Here is a 25,518-nt window from a genome sequence, read left to right on the forward strand (position 1 = left end):
TTTTGCAAAGTTATCACAATAGCCAAAATATAGACACAGTAAAAGAAAGGAAGAGGCTTGTTGTCACTCATGTGTTTCAAAGTCCCAGTCACTTGTTCAAATGATTTAATAGCAATGCGTTGGCTAGTAATGTTTTTTGTTTGTTCATTTGTCTGTTTTTTTTTTGTTTTTTTTTTTGTTTTTTTTTAATAATAATTAACATGAGAACTTAAAATGGTGTTTCCTAGAACCATTGGCAAAGAATAAGCCAAGATTAATGAGAAAGAGGACCGAGAAAGTAGAATGAAGCACTGTTTGGCTTTCTTAAATACTTTTCTCACATCAGATGTCTGGAAAGTGAGAATTAATACTACTAAGGAGGAATATTCATAGTTCGATGGAATCTCTCCCAGAAATAGTAGATGTGTTCCTCATCCTTACTATGAAACCAGAAAGCCCAGACCTTCCTTCAGATCTACATTTTCTATCTGTCTCTTTCCTCTTCACCTCTGCTTTTTGTCAGTACTAGATCTCTCATCTTTAGGGCAACAGTGCTCTACTTAGTATTGTACTGCAGGCTGCTGGGATACATAGAGTTACACGATCAATCCCTCTTTAAGTGAGATCAGCATGAGGAAAATGTCAAGATTCAATCTTTCATCATATGGCATAGCTGAAGAATAAAGAATAAATAATAAAGAAGAATAAAGATTATTCTTGATTCAAATAGGATTCTGTTCAGTCTCTGACCATCCACTTCTTGTATTTCCTCATTTCAACCTGCAGCAGAGGAATTCATTACAAGTATAAAAACTATCAATTTGAATATTTCAAATATTCAAAATATTTAAAAACAAAAAATAGAAGATATCAGAGCACTTCTATTGGAAGGAGTTGGTAAAAATCCCAGCAAATTCTTTACAAGTTTTGAAAACAAGCCAAACCCTAGCCCCAAACCCTAAGGCTTGCTCTGCATTTTGGTTCATCCTATAATGATTATGTCAAAAAGTGTGCTCGTGTCTGAGGTAAGAATTTTCTTTGTGATCTCCACTAAAGAAAAAAAAAAGCTTCCTTTCAGTTTTAACCACAGACCAAATGCTCATGAAGCTTAGAGCACTTCTTAGCTGAAATGACAGTGAGAAGAGGGGAAAAAAGTTTTCAAAGGGAACCTGAAAAAAGAAAGAAAGAAAAAAAAAAGTATTCATCCTGGCACATCAAATTTCATTAAATTTCTTCCCCTCCTTAATTCTTTTTCATGAAGAGTAACTGGAAGCTATCAAAGTGATTAGCCATCAGAAAGTAAGTGATTGTTAAAAAAAATTGTTGTCAAACTTTTTTTTTTTCCAATCGTGATCAAGTTCTGCAAAGAATATCCAAGCTTCTTAAATGTTTCAATGGCACTATTAGATTGCTGATCTGAAAATAATTGCCATCTCTCTCTTGCACTCCCACTGTGTGGTACTGATTCTCTGGATCAGAATCAGTACAGTTTCAGAAACGACTGCTGTTAGCAACATCACATGGAAGAGAACCGTGCTTAAAGTTCAGAAGTCTTGCCTGTATTAACAAGCAGAGGTTTATTTCTGCTGTGTCATTTGAGCTGTTTGCTAAATGACGGATGAAAAGAGATTATTTTTTTCAAGTAGGCCAATTAAACATGCAGTTATATGAACACCTTTATGGGTATTCATAGGAAAACTGCTTTGTACCCAGATTCAGACTCTCAATCCATTTAATGACCAGAGGAATTTGGATCTGGGCATGTGGTTCAAAGCAATCTCACTTTAACAGGTAATTACAGTTACAGCAATGCAGCAAAATAAAGCCAAAATGAATACAAGATAGTAATATACACCTACAAATGTAGGTGCAGGTAAAGCATGTCATTGATATCATTCACAATTTTCTCTCTAAATGGAAACATTGTGTAATATCACACACACTCTACCATTTCCCCTATTCGCACTGATAAAAAAATAAAAAAATCTATTAATAAAAATGTTTCATAATAGCCTCATTAATGAGTTGTAAAAAAGAAAAAAAAAGAAGAAATCAAGAAGATCTACTTATTTCACTTGTTAGAAAAGCAAGTTAGTTTTAAGAGGTATTATTCATAATCAATTTTGAACTAGATACTAAGTAAAAGAAACTAAAAACCTAATCACTTAAAAATAGGCACTTTCCAATTTATTTATAAATAGAGGAGGACACAGTTCATCCTGCTACTTAATTTTCAATGTCTGAGGGCAGGAATATCATTTAGAAAATAATGGCAAAAGTCTGCTTTATGTTCATATGATAAAAAAGCACTTGAGACTGAGGGATTATAACACACTATATCAAGTTAGGTCAGTAAAATGAATCCAGATGGCAGAAGATGGGGAAATGATTGAAGCTTTTGAAATGCAATGTCATATATGTGTGTCATGGAAGCTCATCAAATACATAAATATCATTGAGGATGGTAACACTTGCTACTTCAGACGACAGAAAAAAATAATATTAACATAATATTAAAGATAATTACACACCATCTGGAGAATTGAATGTCATAAGGAAAGGCACAAGGAAAGGGTTAAAAATGATACAATACTGAAGACTGGTTCTGTAAGGACATTCACAAATGATGACAAGAAAAATAAGTAAAAGTAGCAATGACAAATGGGTTGATGTCACAGACAGGAAAATTCAAGGAAAAGCCACAGGGTTAGACATCTGTAGAGCAAGAAAATATCAGCAGTCTTTTTCTTAGTCTGATTCAACACATTCTGTAGAGCATAACTGTAGCCCTAATACTGATGCTTAATTCAGCCACATCAGACTTCAGCAATGATAAAGTTCACCAGCTTATGTGGCTAGTTTGTTCTCCAGTTTCTTTATAGTTACTCTTCTCAATAACTGTTTTTCTTCTTTAACTTTAAAAATTATGTGAGGTTCTGAATAAATGACCTTCAGTAGGTAAATAACTTTTAAAAGCACATACTTCAGTGGAACTTGGGCACATTCCCCACAAAACTGTGCTTGCGTTCTTTAGATTGTATTATATGCTTCCCTTCAAAGCTTCCCAGAGTCTACAGAAATGCTTCTGTGCACACCCCAAACTGCCACAACTTTGGTAGGGTTGAGTAGCTTCAAGACTAGCTGCTATACAAATCCATTCAATTTGCATCTATTTTAATTAAAAACCAATGGTCATTCATCAAGTTGAACCTGTCACATTACATGAGAAAGAAATCAACACAGCCAAGCTTAAGAGAGATTCTGTACCTTGGTGGCTAGGACATTTAAGTGCGTAGTAACTCTTGCTCTGAAGGTTCAGTTCTCCATTTGATATGGTGGTTCTTTTTTGTAAAGTAAGACAGGAAAATAGCAGAGATCACAATTTTGTACAGAAAAAGCAAATTAGGGCAAGCCTGCCATTAAATTATTTTTTAATCGGGAAAAAATGCATTTATTTTTTCAAAAATAAAGCAATAAATCCTGTTTAGTTTTCTGAAAAAAGGATTGCAATAGCTGAGCCTGACTAGAGGGAGGGGTTTTCCTGCACCTCTCAAAAAGGATTTGATGTGGATTTTTCTCTGTGTTTCCTTTTGTTTAGCTATAGATGTGGAAATAAAAACTTTTAATCACTCAGATAAAGATAAATTCTCTTTAAGTTGGTGGAACTCTTCAGAGAGTTTCTCCACAGCCGAGACGCAGGCCTGTAGGGAAGAGGAGAGATTTCCTTCGTACTCCCGGAGTTGTTTAGCCATGTCACCCACTGTGGGATCTTCACCGTTTTTCCAGGTTATTATTGACAATGTGCTGGCCCATGTTGATGGTGCATTCCGTACAAACTTCCGCCATATGGGTCGAGTACACTGGACTTCATCTGGATCTGTGGATGTTTGTGCATCGTCTAGGTCCTTATAAATTACTTCCCGTACGGCTAATTCCCTCAGGTACTGAATTCCCTTCTCCATGGTAGTCCACTTGACTGGTAGACATACAAGTTCTTCCTTGTAGGGATACCTCCCTAACAGGAGACGCCTCCAGAGGCTGTGAGATCGTGCTCCATCTCCAATTGCTTTGTCAATGCTTGCATCTCTAGCAGGGGATCCCAACCGCTTGGCTTCCCTGCCCTCTAATTCCACACCATTGGCTCCAGTGTCCCAGCACCGGAGCAGCCAGGTGACAAGCTGTTCACCTATACAGCGACCAAAATCTTTTCGCACATCTCGTAGCTCACCCTGGTATAGGGTTCGGGTAGTTACTTTTGATTTTCTGACATCCTCATCTTCATCCTCCTGCACACTTGATGGCCCAGCCTCGTCTTCTCCACACCCAGACTTAGCAGAAGACTTTCTGCGTTCTAAACGACCTGAGTCTCTATACCATTTTTTCACCTTTTCTACAGGGGCAACTTGCACTGCTACAGCTCGCCTCTCCGACCCAGCCACAGGGTCTGCCACAGAGCTGTTTTGAACTGCCCTACCAAGTGTTTTTTTTTTTTTTTTTTTTCCCCCCAAATGGCCTAGGATATCTATCATCCTTTGTCAGTTCACTAGTAAACCAAACTCAGGACTATGGACAAGTAAAATTTGAGGACAGAGAATAGGCTTACACTGAAACTACCATCACTGGAAAGCTTGGGAGAATTACATCTACTGGAGAATCAGAACTATTATTTCTTCTGAAGCAGACTGGTGTGAATGAAACTTGTCAGGAAACAGTCAAGAAGTGAAATGTACAGATCAATATTCCATACCAACCAATGCTGGTAACTAATAAAGCTTTATTTGAATAATTTATGATTGGCAAATGTACGCTTCTTTCTTTGAAACTCCCTATAAAATATTGAACATTCAGAGGAAGGCCAAAAGTGTTTCTCAGGATAGAAAGTATGAAACAATCAAGCAGAGACAAACAGAACAGTGAGCAACAAAAGATGCAAAGCATCATTGATTTTGGTCACCTCTACAGTAAATTAAGTCTAGTCTGAAAGCAGACAAAGATTTTATTCTATTGAAATATGATGTTCATGGCAATAAAATGAGAGGGAGTACGTTCTCCTTTCCTACAATTTTTAATTATTTTTGGAATAAGTTTCAATTTTCTATTTTAAAACAGTAAGAAAGATGAAATTAATTAAATAATCTAAATTATTAATTTCTAATTTATGATTATTTGATTTTTAATAAAATTGAGAGACACACTCCTTTCAGACAGTCTTGTCATTTTTGAGCGTCAATATGTGCTAGTTTGGCTCTCTTTTATGATAAAAAAATAAAAACTCACAAATGTTAATTTTTTTGCATAAATACCAAGAATCTGCTCAAACTCTGTAAACACGGTCACCCTGGAATCTACGCACCACAAAAGATAACACTGCTGATAGACTTTCTGGGGCTATATCTGCTGTCTTTTTATGTTGAGAGAAAACCTCTGCTTAATTTCAGTCAAGTTCAGGTAATGCTGTGTGATTGTACCAGTATTTGAGGACTTCTCTAACCCTGGAAAAATTTAGATATTTAGATATTTAAATGTTTAGATATTTAAAGCAGCCTATGCACATGAAGAAAGGAGACTTATTTTTTCAAAAATTATTCAGCTGAAGCTGACAGAATCAAAATCTCCCTATCCTTCCAAAAGATTTAAAAAAAAAAAAAAAAAAGTATGAAATGGCCTATATCATTTGGGAGATATTTTATCTTCTTGCATAAACATCCATGGGACATGAAGTCTGTTCCTTTGCCACAATAAATGCATTGAAACATTGTAGAATGACAAAAGAACAAGTTGGAAAATCTGTATTTTATAGGAAAATACAGAATGATTTCTGTAGAAGAAAAGAATGATAACTAATGTCACTAAGAGTACAAATTCAATACAATAATCAAAATTGACAGAAAGTTAAGACTTAATTGCCAACGCATACAACGTCACATTTTATTATGCGGTATACTCCTGAATTGCTTTTGGAGGGATATCATGCCAATGTTTCAATCATAGCTCTACTGCCAAGTTTTAATTAGCTACTGTTCTGAGCAAAGCTGGCAAAGCAAACTTGAAACTTAATTTATCACTTTAAATAAGTAAGCGAATTCAACATACTGGCCAACTCATTAACAATACTTCTGTCCTACCACTGACATACACAGTATGTGCAATTAAATTTAGCATGAAATAAACAAAATTTTACGGTGTGCCAGATTTAAAGTTTTATATTCCCTTTTTTAAACACTAGGTATTAAAAAGTACAAGCAAACATTTAACAAGAAAATCACAGTCTTAATGAACTGCATCAAGACTTTCATTAAAGAAAAAGAAAGTCCATTAGCATTTAGTTTGTAAATGCATGTCTCCATATCATCTTAATTAGTTGCAGATAATCATTTTTGGTTTGGCCTATTTGTTTCTCAGCATGACTGGTTTATAGTGTTTCAAGATAACTCACTATTACCTCCTTCAGATTTGTTATAATTTAGTTAATTACAGCACATTGCTCCAGCAAGTAGCAACCTCAAGAGAACTAATCATCATATTATGGTTGTGTTACATTAAAGTACATGTTGAAGGTGTGCTGTGATTTTTCTGATTCTTTTTTATTACTGTCAAAATCATATCATACATTGTGAGTCTAACTGAATAGTTCCCATTAAATAAAGAAAAATAGAATAATAACTATTAAGAACTACTAAAGATGAATGGCATAATTATTACTAATCTTTCAGTTGCTTTCAGTTTGTTCATGTACTAAATAGAGCGGAACGGTCAGGTTGCCTTTTAAAAAATGTAGCTATAGGAAGTGATGGATGGAAAAAGAATTCAATAAAGAATCAAAAGTTTCTAGAGAGAATTTAGTTAAGTAAATGTGGTTTCAATTTGTTCACAATTTGTATGTGTGCAGCTGAAAGACAACTTTTGCAACACAGGTGCAAAGTTATAACAGCAAATATATGTATACTAGCTCTGACTAGGTAGTAGGAGAGAGATCTGTTACATAAAGCAAAACGTTTTTGCTTGTTTTTCTCTCATAACCATTGTCCCTAAGAGTCATAATTTTCTTAACAAGCAGAACTGTTAATTAAATTTAACATTACTAAGAATAAATAAGATAACAAAAGATGAAAGATCTTCAGTTTCATGTTAAAATCATGACTAATGTTAAATATTCACTAACTAATGTTAATTACTATAGTGAACTAATTAATGTAATGCGAAAAGCCTAATGTTCAGATAGATAAAGGTTTCATAGGAAAAAAGATCAAAGCAGTACATTATCCAGTTCACTGCTTATATCCCATATTATGTTCTTTTATTGTATGGAGATACAGATGTAGAACAGAGCAAGAGAACACACACAAATACCAAGGACCCAAACCTGAAAAGGAAGAAATGGGAACCTTCATTTAACCTTCATTTAGCACCTTCATTTAACTCCACCTAAAACTATTTAAGGAGGACCCACCTGCTCATTTGGTTGTTAGGATCAAGTGCCTCAGATTATAAACAGTGGGAAATTTGCATGGTATTTTTCAATGACTTTACCTAGTTGTGAGTAAATTTCTAGGTGATCCACTTTTAATAATCTTAAATTTTTAGACTTAAATTTTAGGTGCTAGTAGCTGCACAGGAGATAGTGGATGAATAAAGATTATAGCATTCAAATTTTTGGTTTTAATAAAATTAACCAGGCAGATTAACACCTCTCTCTCTCTCTCTCTCTCAAGCAATCACCAGTCCTCTATATTTGCATACCCTAACTCCACCTAATTTTGCTTACTAGAGAATTTTGTATTTTATCTTGCTTCAACAATGAGTGTAACGGCTGTACTGTAGTGTACAAACCAAGCATCTAAGTTCATGGCAGTTCCATAGTAGTTCACAAAGGGAAAAACAAACAAAACGAATATTCATCTGAGAAACACAAATACAGCAAACAGGGATGCTGGGAGTATGGGATAACAGTTCTCTACAACATCTAAAGGGTGAATACTGCATGTGCATGCATCTTTTTGTGTCAGCATGGGCAAGGAAAAATGTACTTTTGGAATGGATCCAATTTATCTGTCTCTATCCTCTTACAGAAATCACCCACTGCATTCTGTAGGACAGTCTCCACTTTCCTAAGATACTGAGGAATTTGGCTGCTTTAGATCTGCCCTCAAAAATATCACTTGAGCAGCACAAGAGAATGCACATTGGAACAAGATAAATATCTTCATGCAGCAAATGCTACATGTAGTACTGATGCACTCACAGGGGAAGGGTACGGAACCATGGTTCCCGTGGGCCCGAGCAAGAGCTAGCGGAGCAAGTCAGCAGAAGGAAAAGATTCTGTTTTATATCTGTATTTTGATGATGAAGACAAATGAGTACCTTGCTATTTTTGTCCTTCTTTGTCCTCCCCTTCCAAAACCCAGGTCAAAGAAGGAATAGGAAATTCCTGGAATTTAATCTTAACTCTGTCAAAACAACATATTTTTTTTTGATACAGTGGAGCTAGTATTTAACTTTAGGCATTGAAAAAAATGTTTACATTCCTCTACATTCCTTCTCTCTGCAGAAGCAAAATAAAGTCCAAGGATCACACCCTTGATTTCTGTTGCAACTGTTTACCATAGTACTAATAGCGATGTGTGATTTAGCCCACTGTAAACATTATAACATCAGACCTCACTCACTAAAAACAGCATTTAAACCCTCTATACATGCTACTGATAAGATCCCTACTGGAGAATTGCATGTATTACATTTAAGCAGATAAACTAGAAAGAGTTCAGAACAAAAAAAAAAAAAAAAAAAGTGCTGTAGAGCAACCTGTAGAAAACAGAACCTGAAACAGGGTCGGCATTCTGATGTACAGAAAGAAAAGCAACCACCAACTCTGGTGAAGACCTAAATATATGTAAGTGGTATATACAGGAATTTGAGTTCATTTAGAACAATAGAGAGACTTACTGGTAACACCGAAAAGTTTAGTAAAACAATAGCAAAAACAAACAAACAAACAAAAACACTTCAGTATCATCCAAAGAATTACTTTAAACAACTGAAAACTGCGTAAATCATCTTCCTGAACAGCATTGAAGAGTAAACTTGGCATTCATTGAAAAAGGCAAAGGATATGAAGTCTGTCCTTCTGGTAGAGAGAAGGAAAGCAATCTGCTAGATATTCTTTACAACTGTCCAATTACATGCTACTGTGAACTCCGTTGTTAAGTTAATAGAGTCCAGATTTGAAACCCACACCTCTAACAGCAAAAACAATGATTAATATTTAGCTCCAAGCATGCTTTTCATCAAAGCCCTTTATGAAAAGAAGTTTGAGTAACATGATCCTCTTGTTGTAAATATGGGAATTTACACACGAATTAGGTGGACTTGCTCCAGGTCACGCACCACTTTGATGACAAAAATAGAGACAGAGATAGCACGCATTTCTTCAGTTCTCCTGACGCAACACAAACATCACACACTATTTCAGATTAAGTTTAGTTATGACAAAACCATATTGACATGTGACAAACAGTTTTATCACTCAGTGCATATATCTGTGTATTTGGATCTAGCAAGTCTAATAGCTTAATGACAGATTAAACATTATTTCTCACACATCAAATGGCACCTTATCCAGAAGCTAGTGTGAATGCTATTTTTTTTTTCTGTTGCACAGCGTGTTTTTCTGAAACCATGTGACAATTAAAATTAACTTTTCTACCTGTGTAAAACCTTTGACAAAGTTACTGTGATTTTATTATGACATAGTTGGCTGTATCATTCAAAAAAGAGCATATTTTTTCTAGAACAACTAATAGTAAATTAGTTTTATAGTAACCCAAATCACTGGCAATTATATGTTCTACAAGATAAGTTACTCAGATCAAATGAACAACAAGGATCAGAAAACTATTTTAAAAGTAGATTCCATTGTGGCCAGAAGAAGGGATAGACACAAGAGGACAGTGCTGACTAAGAGACAAAGACATGAAAATTCACTGAGCTGGGGCAAGTGTTCACCATCATTGGCTTCAAACCATTAGAAAGCATTGTTGTATGAGATCTGGGCCAAACCAGGTGCAATAAGGGGTGTACAACAAGAGCACAGAGCCAGGTCTCACTCAGCACAGTCCTCCAAGTGAAGTATCTAGTCAATGTGTATAATTGCTGTGAGCCTTCTCTCTGAGCTAAGAATTGTGTTCCACACATGGGGAGTTAAAATCCAGCAACCTTAGCCAGGAGACACTTAAAAGATATTTGGGGATATCTAGAATGAAAAAGCACTAAAAGTATCAAGTCCTATAGCTTTCACCCAGCCACAACAGCAATTAGTGACAGCTCTGAAAAGAGCTTTTCCTAAATAAAAGATCTTTTTTCATTATAAATGCATGTAATTTTCACTTATTTTCAGTTCAATAGAAACTTGCAAAAAATCCCTAATAAAAAAAAAAAAAGTAATCTCTTTTTAAGACTAAGAAAAAATAGCAATATTGCAAGGTAAAATGATAAATATCCAGTTTTATAAACTCTACAAAGTTATAAATTTTTGAAACCACTCTAATGAAATTCAAGTGCCACAAAATGTGTGATAAGCATATTGCAGTGATTAGCCCAGCTGTCTATAGAACTCCCAACATAAATATTTAGGTTGGAATATAATACTACTACAAATTTAAAAGCAAACATTGAAGACAACATATTCCATCATCAGCTGAATCTTTGCAAATCTCAGCACAGGCAAAAATGAGGCCGTATAGATAATCATTCTGTAATTGAGTATTTTCTTGTTTCTACCTAGAATGGGATTATTATTTTATTTTACTTTTTTCACTGATGAAAATACCTGTAGCTATTGCCTTACGTAGAAATTGTATGCAAGATCTCACACTCTCTGGATCACAAAACAGCGATTAAATTAAAACATTTCTGCCATTGAATCTCCATGAAAACTGCAATCAAAATATTGTATTACTCATACAGTTATTTACATTCCTTATTGTATTATTTTTTCCACAGCACCAGTTGACAGTTCTCATGTATTTGCCTTTTAATAGCTGAGACACACCTTAACTAGCTTTCATTAGACTGCTGAAGCAGTAACAACAGAACTTCACCAAAACAGGCTGCAATACCTCTTCTGACACAATTTAACCTTGCATTAAGTTATTTGAGAGAATTTATTCCCTGTTGTTAAGTTATTGTCCTATTAAAGCAGTTGGGACACAATTTAACAGTTTAAATCCCTCTACATTTCTTTTCCATTAAAAAGAGAATATTTATTTTCAGCATTCATCAGGGCAGTAATCTATAACTCACATATAACCAGCTCTTTGTTCACTTTTTGTTTTAAATATTGTTAAAACTCTAGTTGCCCCAAGAAAATAGTTTGTTAGTCCCACTATGAATGCATAAATTGAATGCATAAATATTTCTTTTCACCTGAGCTACTCCTTTCACTAGACTTGTCTGGTAATTTAAAACATAATTAAAACAGATTAAAATTGTTCTTTTTTTTTTCAATTGGTGGACAAAACTGCCCTTGTTTGTTAAAATTTCTGACAGGCAGCATTCTTCTATCACTGGTTAGCTTATATCATTTTTTCCACAAAGGTAAACATCCACACCATCCATCAAAACATTTCTCTAGCCAGAAATAATAATAATAAAATTTGTAACAGTAAAAGAAAGATTTTAGTTATCAAATTAGGTAGGAATTCACAATAACTATTGCACTGAACCCCTTGAAGTGTCAGTGACTGAGGACATGCCCCAGCTAACAGATAAACCAAAAACGCAATAGAATATCTAGGCCCAGGCATTTCTCTTTGCTATGAAATTGTGAACAAAGCTTAACGTTGAAGGAAATGGACTGATGAAGAAAGAGAAAAACTCCTGAATACAAAACATTCTGTTAAATGACAAAAGGACTTACATCCAACAATTTCCTCTGATTTCTACTGAAAAAGGAATTGTGTACATTGAAGGCTATGAACAGAAGTACAAGCTTACTTTTAAGGTATCAGAAATGTGTTGATACGGGGTTCTAAGCAAAACTCCTACAATAAATACAAAGCCACACACACAAAAAAAAAAAGTGCTTGGCTTAGCGTTTCATTACAAACTGGAAACTCAGCCCACATTCACTGAAAGGTTCACATACATTTTGTGTGAACTTGGGCCAAGCTACTTCACACTTTCACATCAAGAACACTCAGATTTTGTGGGTTTTGCATGGTTTCAGTGTGAAATTGGGTGAAACTAATATTTTGCTTGGCACTCTGGTATCTATCCAACTGAATCCAAACACAAAGTAAAATTCAATGAGCATAACGGCAAGTAGACTAAAGCTGAAAAATGTATAAAACCACCAAGTTTTGCACAGCTATGAATGAAACCTCTTTTTCAGATCATTCAATAATAATCAAAAATCAAGGATAAGGTGTAGAAGTCCTAGTCTTTGAAAAACCTCTGTTCATTAAGATCTGAAACTGTTTAGTCAAAACTGGTACAAGCGTGTTTTGTGGGCAACACTGCTTAAATTGTACTGTTATTTTCACAGACTTTGCTTAAGTTACTTAAAAAGGAACTTAAGCTGGATTATATACAGAATTTTAACATCTAATTAGGAGTATTTGTTAATGCTCTCTGAAATAAAAGTTTCTATAGTTAATATAACTGTTTCTTGCAAGTAAGACATGAAAACAAGAGAACAGCAAGAAAGGAATGTGATTAAAAAGAAACAACAGAATTTGATTCCCTAGCGCTTAGTACCTTTCATGGATACTTATATCTATTAAGAAAGGACTCCAAAACGGCACTCTAATTTTAATAAATCAAAAAAAAAAAGTATATTTTCTGACCTTTTACAGCATTAATTTCACCTGCAGAGAAGAGTAATACAAGATTCAGGATAGGAATGCCTCAGTTTCATGCTTATAAGGTCATATGCTTCAAATTCTGAAATATTACAAAGAAGTACTGTAAAACACTTCCATAGACATGGAAAAGGAATACTAATTTGCAAAATGAAAAATGTAATAGATTTGATCCTACTGATTGAAAAAAAAAAAAATCTAAAACAGCAGTTCTACTGACCCTGCAGAACATCAGGGACTCTTAGACTGAGTTTATATATGAAATCTGAATATGTACCAAAAGGTGTTCTTCTCTTCCAAGTTAAAAGCATTGTGATATAAGGGGAATAGAAGTTATATCATTTAGGTTGATTGCTAACTTGTTTTTAGCTTTTAGAAATTTCTGGATTAACTGAGTTTGAATTTATGCTGGTAATCCATTCTAAAACAGAACTGATAATCCACTTTTAAAAATCAAAAGCATTTATTGTGTTATGTTAGTCAACCTGTATTAAAAAGTCTGCTTCAAGTTTGCTATGACTGTTCATACCTGTATCTAAGGCGTAACAGCTGTACTGGGTAAGGAAAGAACAGGTTGAATCATATCTAGATAAATTAGATGTTTTCAAAGTGACTGGGCATGATACACATCATTTTCCAGTATTACATCAAACCACCAATGAATTATCAGAGCCGTTAGTAGTTTTCTCCAAGAAGTCTTGGTAGACAGGAAAGGTGCATTGTGGTATCTACTTTTCAAAATGGAGAAAGGAAGGAAAAAGAATCATAGACCAATTGGCTTAATTAAATATTCCATTTGTGTCAGCTTTAAGAAGCCTGTTACATCAGAAAAGATTTACTTAGAAAATAAGTTACTTCCAAAATAAGACTGTATTTCAGTCAATGTGAACATTCAATTCTTCTTCACTTCTTGGTTTCAAGTCAAACAGCCCTGAAATAAGCAGTCCCTATTTAATAGTCACCTGCCTGGCTGGCTTCAGTCATCCGTGTAATGTTTTATCGAAACATTACAAAACCACAGTAAAAGGGAATAATTGTAGCAACAAATCATGCTGTGGCCATATATTTATTAAAGAACAGTTATGACATCTTTAACAATATTTGGACTACATATAAATTGTATTTATATAGTTATAATACTGGTATCTTAACATCAGCCCCAGTCATTGCTCCTGGTATTAACGCTGAGAAGCTTTCAATGGAAAAAGTCAATCGTTCATCTACTCAGAAAAGATGATCAAGATAACATTATAATTTATTAACATTATATTAACAATTAATAGATTGTTCTAATAGGTATATGAATAATAATGTCATATGAATAAACATACTGAAGAATAGTTGAAACAAATCTCTAATGAGAAATACCCTGAAAATCCTCTGCAGTTCTCTGAAAGAGATAACAAGCATGTTGAAGAGAGATCTGACCAATGGAGTTATCTTGGTCTTTGAAATAGCTTTGACAAGTTCCCTTATCAATAGATATTAAGGAATCTAAGCATCCATGAAAAAACAGAGAAGGTCTGTGCATTGACAATTACATGGCTAGAACTTAGGGAAAAGATATTGGGAATAAAAAGCCACAGTGATGGAAATAAGAACAACTACACTATTAAACATCCTAGAAACAGAAGAGACTCAATAGCAAGGTGCCAAAGTTACCAAGAATAATGTCATAGTTGTACTACAAGTTATACTGAATGTTGGATACACATTGAACTGTTATAATCCCACATATAAAACAATGGGATCTAAGCTGAACATTGCCCCTACAGATGTTAAATAGTAGGGTTATAATTAACCATTCTCTGAAAATTTCAGTTTACTGAACAGCAATCAAAAAGGCAAGCTGAAGATTTAAATTATGGTTAGTGAGGAAAAATAAAATGTGACCACCATTATAAAATTCATGGTTTGTCCTACCTCAAGTATTCTTGGCTAAGTATCTCAAAAAATGATATACAATTGGAGAAGTACAATAATATATGGAGCTCTTTTAATGACTAGAGGAGGTTTAGACCAAAAAATACATGACTAAGGTCTACAAAATTATGAGCAGCTTGCAGAAGGTAGTTTGGATCTGATTTTTCAGTACTACTTCAAATACAAAGCTAGCTGGTACAAGATTCAGAGGTGACAAATGTGTGTGACCACACAGTGCTTAGTTAAATTGAGGTCTTCCTGAATTGGGAACAATTTTCTGTATGTAGAACATGTGTGAAGAAGATACTGGTTTTAGATCATCTCTTTTAGTACTGGTTAGTGTGCCATGCACTCCTGTGTCGCATAGTAGAGTAGACTAACTCTTAGTCCTGTCCCTACTTTGCTCCACATTTGTATTGCATCTCCTTCCAAAATGCTAGAAAATGTCATGATCGAGCTTTAAGTCAGGATTTACACAAGCTTACTATAGATTAGTTCTCTTTACCCTGGATGCTAATCACTAGCACTTTTCTGTATAGCAACTGTACAACTTAGAGAACATTTCCATGGCAATTTGCCTATGAACATTTTAGCCCATTAATTTTTGTTTACAGGAACATTCAGAAAATCATATTCCATCTGCTTCTTCATCAAAACAAAACAACAACAAAAAGCCAAAACCGAAAAGAAGGCAGTGGGTAGAAAAAAAATGAGCACATGGCTTTCTGACCACCTCTCGTTGCCATCCATGAGCTGAGAGGATGTACTCTGCAAGCTCTGCAGAATGTAGGAAAGGTATTTCCAGGCAAACATGGTGACCAGTTTGCTAAGAACTGTATGCCCTGAAAATCAAAATTCACTTCTAAATGCTATAGAATGTGAGATATTCTGACCAGTATATATTATGGGAAGATTTGTTCATTAGAAAAAATATTTTCAGTAACAAAAATGAGAACAGGTAATTTTGAACTATATTATTATGCAAAATTACTTTTTAATCTTTTACTCTTTTTACTATTTTACTTTGAAGTTCTTGGACAAGTAAAATGAAATAAGTCATATTACTTCTGCTTACAGAGGGAGGAAGGAGGAAATCCAATTTCTACTATCAACCCAAAGAACTGGATGTTGCAGAGGTCAGTGGAGACAAAAAGCCACTCTGATCTTTTCCCTCCTGCAACAGACAGAGCAGTAGCACAGCTTCTTCAATAACATGCAAAGACATTAAAACCCTTTACTGGGACTTGATCAGGATATATCTGCTGAATTAGAAATTCTGCCTGCCCTTGAACTCTCCCTGGGAAAAGTTCTGCACACTTCAGACAGAAAGAGTACACAGAGCCGGACTACAATGGATGTTGTACTCATAGCCCTGAATAACTTCTACAAATGCCTTTTCTACTCAACAGAAACCGAGAAGGGGGAAAAATACTGAGTTTGTTTCTTAGTCCATTACAGTGCATCACCAATATAAGGTACAGATTGTTTCTTACCCAGTGGGTTCCTCCCTGTGCTTGCTTCTGACAGGTTCTTATCACTATTTGATTTTTTGGCTAAGTAACCAAGGGCAGCAAGAATTTTCATGCAACAAACCACAATGCACATTTGCACTTAACGTGCCTCACTGTGAGAAATGATAAACTGAGAAATGAGGGGGGAAAATGACATTGTGCTGTTAGATCTCTCCACAACAGCAATTACAGCAGGAGACTTTTCAAACCCACACCTACAGATATTTTCACTTCACAACTCTGAGTAGAGATTAAAAAGAGCAAGAGCCTCTCTCAGAGAACTGAAACAAACACAGATGCATGTCTTTATACTCTCATAATCATAGAATGATAATAAAGTACACCAGAGATAAATAACGCATCTTTCACCTTCAGGCAATCTGAAAGTTGAATGGAATTGCTGCCAAGCTGCTCCTTTTAAACACAGTTGTGAAAGAAATTGGTTCTACTATGCATTTGTCACGAGTGTTTCAATATTATGAATTCTCTCAAATACTAGCTTCCTAAAATTTAAGTGCAAGTGAATGGTTAAGGATTAGGATTTATTATTATTATTATTTTATTTTTTTAGATAATATATCTTAATATATCTAGACTGTAGCAAGGTCCCTCCACTCCCACTTCACTCTATCATTTTGAGCAATTATCCAAAATCTGAGACTGCACCATCTGGAAGGCAGTTTGCCTAATTGGTGCTCTCTCGCCTGTGGTACTCATGTGTCATGTGTTTTGCGATAACCACGTTCACAATTGGAATTTATGTGCATAGTACCTGGGAGGATTGTTTTACACTTGTATCATTTAAGTTCATAAGGTCTATGGGAATGAAGATCAGCATGATCAACTCTAAAGTACTTAAGCAAAGCAAGTTTAGTCTTAATGTCTCCAATTCTGTGAAGGAAGGCATGTGAAAACAGGAAAAAATATGGGCCACAACTGCTGAGAAATCTCTGTGTCAGCAGGGACTTCAAATGCTAATATTGAAAGGTTCCTTCTTTTTGCTTTTCCTGTGTTGAAATTTCATGGTAGTTTTATGAAACAGGTAGAAGAGGTAAGACGAACTGAAAGATTTACTAGCATTTTTGATATTCTCATTTAGATCTAGGATGTTCCTGTAATGCACTCCTATAGATCTATGTATACTTGTAACTGTATCTAATAGATACCTAGATTTATATTTAGTATGTATATACACATAAAAATGTATATACACATAAATCAGATAAAGCTGTACCTATATCCTTTAACTAACTGGAATTATTATTTTACCTCAAATATTTTAAACCTCAGTATCTAAGGCACTTAAGTGAATTCATCCCAAGTGAACTGCCACCATCTAAGACAGTGCAGCTCCAGAGAATATCCTTGAGGAAAAAGGGCACACTTATTCCAGTGCTTGTTCCCGTTTGACAAAAAATCAACATTTTAAAGACAAGAAAATTAAAATGATTCTTTGCAGAGAGTTCAGATAAACACCCTTGGCTTTAATTTATAAATTGTTGAACATTTATCTTCAGTGAGTTCTTGCTATCGAAACAATTATTAAGTAACACAATATTACTAGAAGTATAATTCTGATTTTTAGAATCATTTGGAAAATCTGGAGGTATCTTTTCACCAGCGTTTTCCAGTTCAACATTTTATGGAGATGATTTGATTCTGATGAAGTTCCCACCCACCCCACCCCCCCCCAAAAAAAAAAAAGTCAGCAGAATCCTGCTTTGATTTTTTTTTTTTTTTTAAACTTCCTTGCTGGGCTTCTGGGCTTCTCAGCAGTTGCATTCCTACAGTCTGCAGCTCTGTGTGTCAAAGATTGCCACAGGGTTGGCCTTCCAGTATGCAGTGTTGCACGAGTATCTGGACCTGCAATGCTCTTTGATGAAATCTGAGTTTGAGGAGCAACTAGATACAGGGATCAAAACTAGCTTTAAATCCTTCTTCAAATGCCTCAGAAAGAAAGAACCTGCTAGTGCATATAATGTTGACTGATATTCATAGTATAAAGACAATACTGAGAAAAGTTCTTTGCAATAATCTCATCCTAAGTGAATTCTTTGAATTGGCACACTGAGGAAGAAACTGCAGGGGTCCTGACTTGGGAAATCATCTGCAGAAGAGAATACAACCAACCTGGTAAACACTTACACACCACCTGATCCAGACAGTGCTCAATGACAAATTTTAACAGAACTCAGTAACAAAATACCCCAGCTATTTACATACATGCATTTTCTATGCATGTAAACACCTCAGCACAGAAATGCACACAAGACCAAGGATGGAGGGGTTACTTTCCCTCTAATCTCATGATTCACCTGAATTTTAGCTAGGCTGAGTTCTGTCAGTGTCCTTCCCATTTTGGGGGTAATCTGGCATAGCACATCTCAGCTTTTCTTTCGAGCCATACTCCACAAACCATTCCAATCTTCCCCGTTTTCTCAGCTCTCCACAACTTCTGTCTCCTGAAGAAGTAGTGGAATGGTTCCAGAGCTCCTCGCTCCTTGTTTCTTGACTTTCAATCCCCATCACATTATATAAGTATACTTTGAAATCAGTAGCTACATACACACACAAGTGCATTTACACACAGCACGAGGCTCTTCTGCACCAAACATTAATATTGCAGAAGACTGTAATCCATTGCCCTTTTCATTCCAGTCTTGATATTCTTCCAAAGTTCTGTTAAAAGACATTTTGTCATGTTAGAATTCCCTTATCACCGTTTACTTTCAGCTGTCCTCTGCATATATATTATGTCAGCCTACAATTAAATAATTAACTACGCACTAAATGCTGTATTCCTTCTTAAATGAATTTCAAAATTCAGATCTACTTTCATTTCTTTAAACACGGCCCAGCAAGATCTATTGTGATGACATATTTATTAGGAGCTCACTTCTCGGTGTGGATAGTCACAGCTACTGATTATGTACTGAAAAGTATATATGCATATACTACAAAATGTAGAAAACTTCATTGCAAAACTTCCCTTTAAATCACATAACTGCTTTCAAGCAATGAATTTTCAGAAAACTTTCCGGTGCTCAGTAGTTTCAAGTGTTTCAAGTGTTCAAGCCTTTTTGAGAATTTTTGACTATGAATAATATTACCCTAAGAGCGAATGTTTCCATTAAGAGGAAATAAAAACACTTCTCTTGCTTCTTCAGCAGTTATAAAAAATTACTCTCACTCAGCACAGGGAGGGAAAAACAAACCTTAGAATATAAGTGGCCTTTCAAATAATTGTAATATCTGCATAGCCTGTACTTTGATATTTGACAGCAAGGAGATGCACAAGGTCAGAGTCCTTGGTTGTATACATAAAGGGAAAGTTAAGCTCCCTAAGGAGGACAAAGCATCCTGAAATTGCAGAATAAGAAATAAATGACAAATATGAGAAAAAGAAAACAAGCAGGAAAAGGCAAATGCAAATTTTACACACACAAGTACCTAGTCTCCTCTGTCCCACACCTTACAACTATTGCAGGAAAATGCAATGCATTATCATTTGGATTCCAGACTCATTATTCTTCCAAAGGTGTCATGAAAAATATTCTGTAACTGCATAATTGGTTTAGCATTCTTTTCTTTCAGTTATTCTCTGCTTAAAATATATTGGCATTCCCCAGTTTTATCAGTTATGATTTTCTTTTCAGCTGAATTATGAGTGTTTAAATGGGTGGGGCGTGGGAGTAGTGGGGAAACTATCTGCATTTCACTGCACACTTCAGCAAAAACTCTACAGCCTAGCAAAACTAATGAACCCTACTCAAACAAATGTGATATTAGCCTAAAAAAAAAAAAAGTTTTTCAGTCAATTTTACTTTTACTCTACAAAGATTACTTTGAATTTTTAGTATAACTTCTATGGCTTTGGTGGGAGGCCTTCTATCTTCCACAAATCTAATTTTTGCTGTGGTCTGTTTGCTTGCTTTTTTATCCTCAGACAAACGAATAGATAAATTAAAGAAGATTCAATGATATTTTCTTTTTTTCTTTAAGGTCTTTTTCTTTAGATCTTTTGATCTGAAAATCAAAACTGCTTTTCTCCTAGGGTCTTCTAAATTTTCTTTAATAGTTCAATTATTTTTACTTTTCACTACGTAAGGTAGTATTGTATTTACATTGTTACTGACAAATTATGGTTACGTTTCCTTCCTGGAAATGGCTGCATTTCAGACATTAAACTTTGCTATATAACATGAAAAACTTTACGTATCTCTCATTAAGAAGGCATCATATGTAAATCATATGATTGCTAATTTGAATGGGTATAAATACTCAGAAAAATGTTATACTGGAAGAAATATACTCAATTTCCGGTGGTTGTTGTGGGATTTTCTTTTTTTTTTTTTTTTGGGGGGGGGGGTGGGGGTGGGGGGAGGGGTGATTGTTTCAATAATGAGAAAGAACTTTCAATATATATGAAATATCTGTGATAAAGATACAATTATAATTGGTTAATTTTTCAAATCAGCTGTCTCAGCAGTATATTTGAAGTCAAGTTTAACATTCCATACAATTTTGCACATGCAGTGCTCATTTTAATATGCTGCCATCACTGATAGCTGCTTTTGCAGGCAGCTGGAGTCCGTGTAGTAGTCCATGAAATGTAGAAAAATATACTCCCTAATTTATTCTCTTTAGCTTCACTGCAAGATTGTAAGACAAATTAGATTTTTCAATTCTCTCCAGGGAAAGCAGTGACATTTTCTGTTATCCTTTAAGCACTTGAGTAGATGAAGAACAAAGAATTCAATAAGCAGTAGTAGCTACGCAATTCAATATCTAATTACAAGTGCAGTATTTAGAAGTACAATGCTACTCTATTTTCTAAATTTTCCACCTAATGGCAGATTTTATAGGCTTTTAAATTTTAAGGGGTGGCCATTAAGAAGAAAGAAGAGCACTTCCTGAAATTAAATATTTTTTTTCTGTATTTCAAAGGGCTTTCTGAAACACGTATCCAGAACACTGAATATTTTCCTGCTGCTAATTGGATGAGGCCTCCTGAACTATCTACCCTTCTCTCTTCTACAGGATTTTCCAATGCTCTTTTGAATATGGTAGAACAACTCACCCCCCAAATTCTTTTTTGTTCCCCCTCCATAGAGTGAAATAAGAAAGTAAAATAAACAATCGAAAAAAAAGAAACAAAACACCTAAACAACTGTTCAAAAACATGGAAAAAGTCTGTGTAACATGCCCATCAGGGTAACTTGTCAAGCAGTAACAACATGGGGTTACATAGGCTACATACACAGAATAAGGAATGAACGTTAATTTTCCCTCCCACCTGAAAATTCCAGCTAAATTAAAGAGAAACTAGAAAAGTCGTGAGAATCACATGTAAATACATGTTTGGTTTCTCTTGACTTTTGCAATATTTTGAAACAGAAGCAAGGCTAGAAAGAACTTGTTCCCAAATTCTCTAAAAGTTGATTTTTGTTTACGATATGCTAAATATCTTATTTAAATTTCAACTTATAGGTTGAAGATAGTTTTTCCTCTTAGACTTAAGACATTATTGTTGGTAGTAATAGTACGGAAAGTATCTACCAGAAGCTAAATCAGAGTATTTAAACTGGAAGAGGAGGAGAGAGTAACTTTGTTTGTAAATGCTTCAGGACATTTTTTGAAATATATCGTTATTGTAATGATAAATTAGAGATATATTGTAATATTCAGTTCTAAAAGCATCAATTTGGGGGTGATTTCTGTGTAATTAGTAGTCTTTGCTGCTTTAAAAAGCTTATTATCTAGGAATATAGTCACTCAGTATTAAACATTTTCCTAAACTCTCAATTTAATTATTTCACTGGGCTGCAAAATGACAAAGTAGTACAGCAAGACTTATTATTGAGATGCATACTGTATTCTCAACAATTTAATAATAAATAAATAAATAAATAAAGACTTCCTGACTTCACAGTAGTACCTATGAAGGGTTAAATGGTAAGAATATTAACTTTCAATAACACCATCCATCTTTGGAATACCTTAAAAACAGTGATTTATTAGTCTTCAGAACACTATGGAGAAACCTCTATTCTTAGTAACAACAACGGGATTTTTTATTTTTAAACATCTCGAGGTGTAAATAGAATTACATGTGGGTTTGTATAAACTTTGGCATTCATCCCAGAGTTGAGCATAGCAGTCAGAACTCATAAGCCACATTTCTGTGACTGTTCTACCCAACTGGGCAGCTGAACTCCACCACAACCACTCTTTAACTTCCTGTCCTCAAAGAAAACGAGGGAGAAAAAAAGATGGAAGGGGCTTAAGGGTTGAGATAAGGACAAGGAGATCACTCACCAATCATCATCACAGGACACAATGTTTAAAGTATGAAAAAATGGAATTGCAGCATAATCTCTACAGGAGTCAAAAAAAAAATTTACTGCATCTTCCTCGCATTTGTGAGGAGCATCATATTTAATACATGACAATCACCTGAAATAAGTATTTTGACTTCCCAGTAATAACTACCAATATTTAATTGCCACTTGTTTACTGGCTTGACCCAGAGAAACTATCAACTTATTCTGCAGCAGGTGATAAAACTTTTGGTGCTCACTAGAGCACCTACTTGACATCTCATCATAATAGAAAAAAAATGCTGAATCTGCTGCATGAAGACAAGCTCATAGCTGTCACAGAAAATCCACAGGTTCTAACATTTCCCATTTTCCTTCCTTTCTCTTCCTACATAGTTCTAATAGTTCTATAACACAAGGAGGAATGTGCCCATTTGAAAGGTTATATATATATATATAAATATATATATATATATATAAACTGGTTTAAGTCCTGAAGAAACTAAAATTATTTTCCAACTGTGGGTGGAAACAGACATTCAGAAAACAAGACCCTCATAGCCTGATGCTCTACACAGGGCCAAAATATTAATGTGAAGGAGAGACAGCTTAGTGTCATTTACAGTCATGTTGAATGAGAATAATCAGAAGTGTGATTTAATCCAATTCAGCTTGAATGATATTCATTAGGTGGTGTATTTATATTGTTTGTACTTTGAATATTTTTTCCATTTTTACTTTGTAATGATTACACCACTAACTCTGGTTAGACGCCTAACAAAGTGAATGATATAGCAGGCAAAGGCAAACGTGTCTGCCTCCATCTCTGTGAAGCACATATTAGAACAGGAAGGGGGAGATTATGTTAAGTCATCTATATATAGTGCACATCAGCAGCAAGATCACAGCGCCACAGCCAGTTTGCTGCCTTAGGATTACCAGACTGTATATCCTGTATCAGGAAACATATTTAATAAATCTTCATGATTAACAAAAATTGTGCCACCAGACTCACAAAACTTGTTTCTGACTTTTCCACAGTCAGTCTTAAACAAAGATGCATGTAGCAGTTTCTTGATCTGCCAAAGCTTATTTGCATTTTGGAACGGCTAATTCATCTGATGATGAAAGGGAAGAGTGCTGTTATTTAGCAGCTATATCCTAGAGCATTTAGCTCATCTTCTGTGACACACTAACCGCTCAACCTGGTTGCACAAAGACTTAAAACAAGAGTATGAGAAAATACAAAGAGCAGTGTTCCACAAATGGGTGCTTTGTATTTTCCCTTTTTAACTGACACTCTTGTCACTTTCTTACAGATTACCTATTCAAAAATTTACCGAGACTATGTGATTTTACTATCCATGCAGGAGTCATTAGTTGAACTACAGGAATAAAAGAAGATTATTTATTGCACTCCATTAATGGCCTGCCAGCTATAGACTATTACATCCCTGGCATTCACAAGCATGCTGGATTGCTTCTCAAGTTCAACAGCAGCCTGAGTCCAAAGAGAGATCTGACTCTGAAAATGGGGTTATGTGAATGAAAAGTATGAATTTCTTCATCTTTGTAACTATGTTCAACTTTGTAACTATGTAACTGTGAGCAATACTGTTAATATTCACTGCCTGTATGACACAGTGGTAAAGTAATAAAAGACCCTCACCATTGGAATAGACAAATAAAACAGGCTCTGTGCCTTTAACTGGTACTTTGTTGCTGCTACTGCTAATGGAAGAAGTTGTACTGCAGACTGTAGTCCCAGAGCATAAATAAATATATTTGTGCTCCACATTTTAAATTTTCCTCATGTGAATCAGGAAATTCTGCCACTCAGAATCTGACAGTGAGTTACCCTGTGGCTTTTCTTTACCCTGACTTTGCCCAGAGAACACCGGGAAGCAGGAAGGGGGCAGAATGCCTTTATCATCTTGCTTTACTTGTCTACCTGCACGATCAAAAATTAAACTATATAGGGCAACAAACTTCAGAGTCCTTTCCTTATCCTGCCTCAACAGCATTGCTTACAGGAATTTATTGGTAAGAGTTATTAATAACAGCAATAGCAATATGCATTACAGCACAGAGATAGAATGTAACCAAAGGCATGTGCTAACTACATTTAAATATTGCAATTTATATAAATAACTTAGAAGCAGAAGTGAGTTAATGGAGTAGACATTAAAAGTTTTAAATTACCTTGATTTAAAAAATAAAAAATAAAGAATACTTTTGCAACAATATTATGAGCATGTATAGCTAACCAACACATAACCTTTACATTATGTGATATACCACCTATATCATCCATAAACCATATATATGGTTTATTTTTGTTTTATTTATTTTGTTCAGTTGGCTTTTTAATCTGGATGCCTTCTCTATATTTTTAGTGTGATTTTATATTATTTCCAACTCATTAACAAATCTTCAGTACCTCACACAAAAGACATATCAAAACTTCAAATCCGAAGAGTTATCAACTTAAAAAAAAAAAGGAGACGTGCAAGAAAATGCATTAAAACTATTAGGGTCTTCACCACGATATCACTCTCCCATGGAAGGTTTTCTGTATTATGCATGCTTGTCAATAAAGCAGCACACATTTGATCTCTCTACTTAAAAACTACTTGTCTTATTCTCATCTTCTGGGCTTTATAGGTGTAAATGACCTGTTGTTTCATGTTACAGAGCTATGGTAAAAATATTAATCTGCTTTTCATGAAATTATTTGCATTTCTCTGAAAGCAGTCTAAAAGTCACTACCTTAAGCATTCAAAATTTTTTCTGAAGTTGTTATAAGCTAGTAGTTATACCCCTCCTCCCATTTCCCCCACATGGGTATGTTAAATATGATGGATATGTTAAGAGATCTATATAATGTTATTTTAAAAATGGATACTACTAAGAATCACAACATTACAG

This window comes from Cygnus olor, chromosome 4 (assembly GCF_009769625.2).
Source record: "Cygnus olor isolate bCygOlo1 chromosome 4, bCygOlo1.pri.v2, whole genome shotgun sequence".
Taxonomy (NCBI): Eukaryota; Metazoa; Chordata; class Aves; order Anseriformes; family Anatidae; genus Cygnus; species Cygnus olor.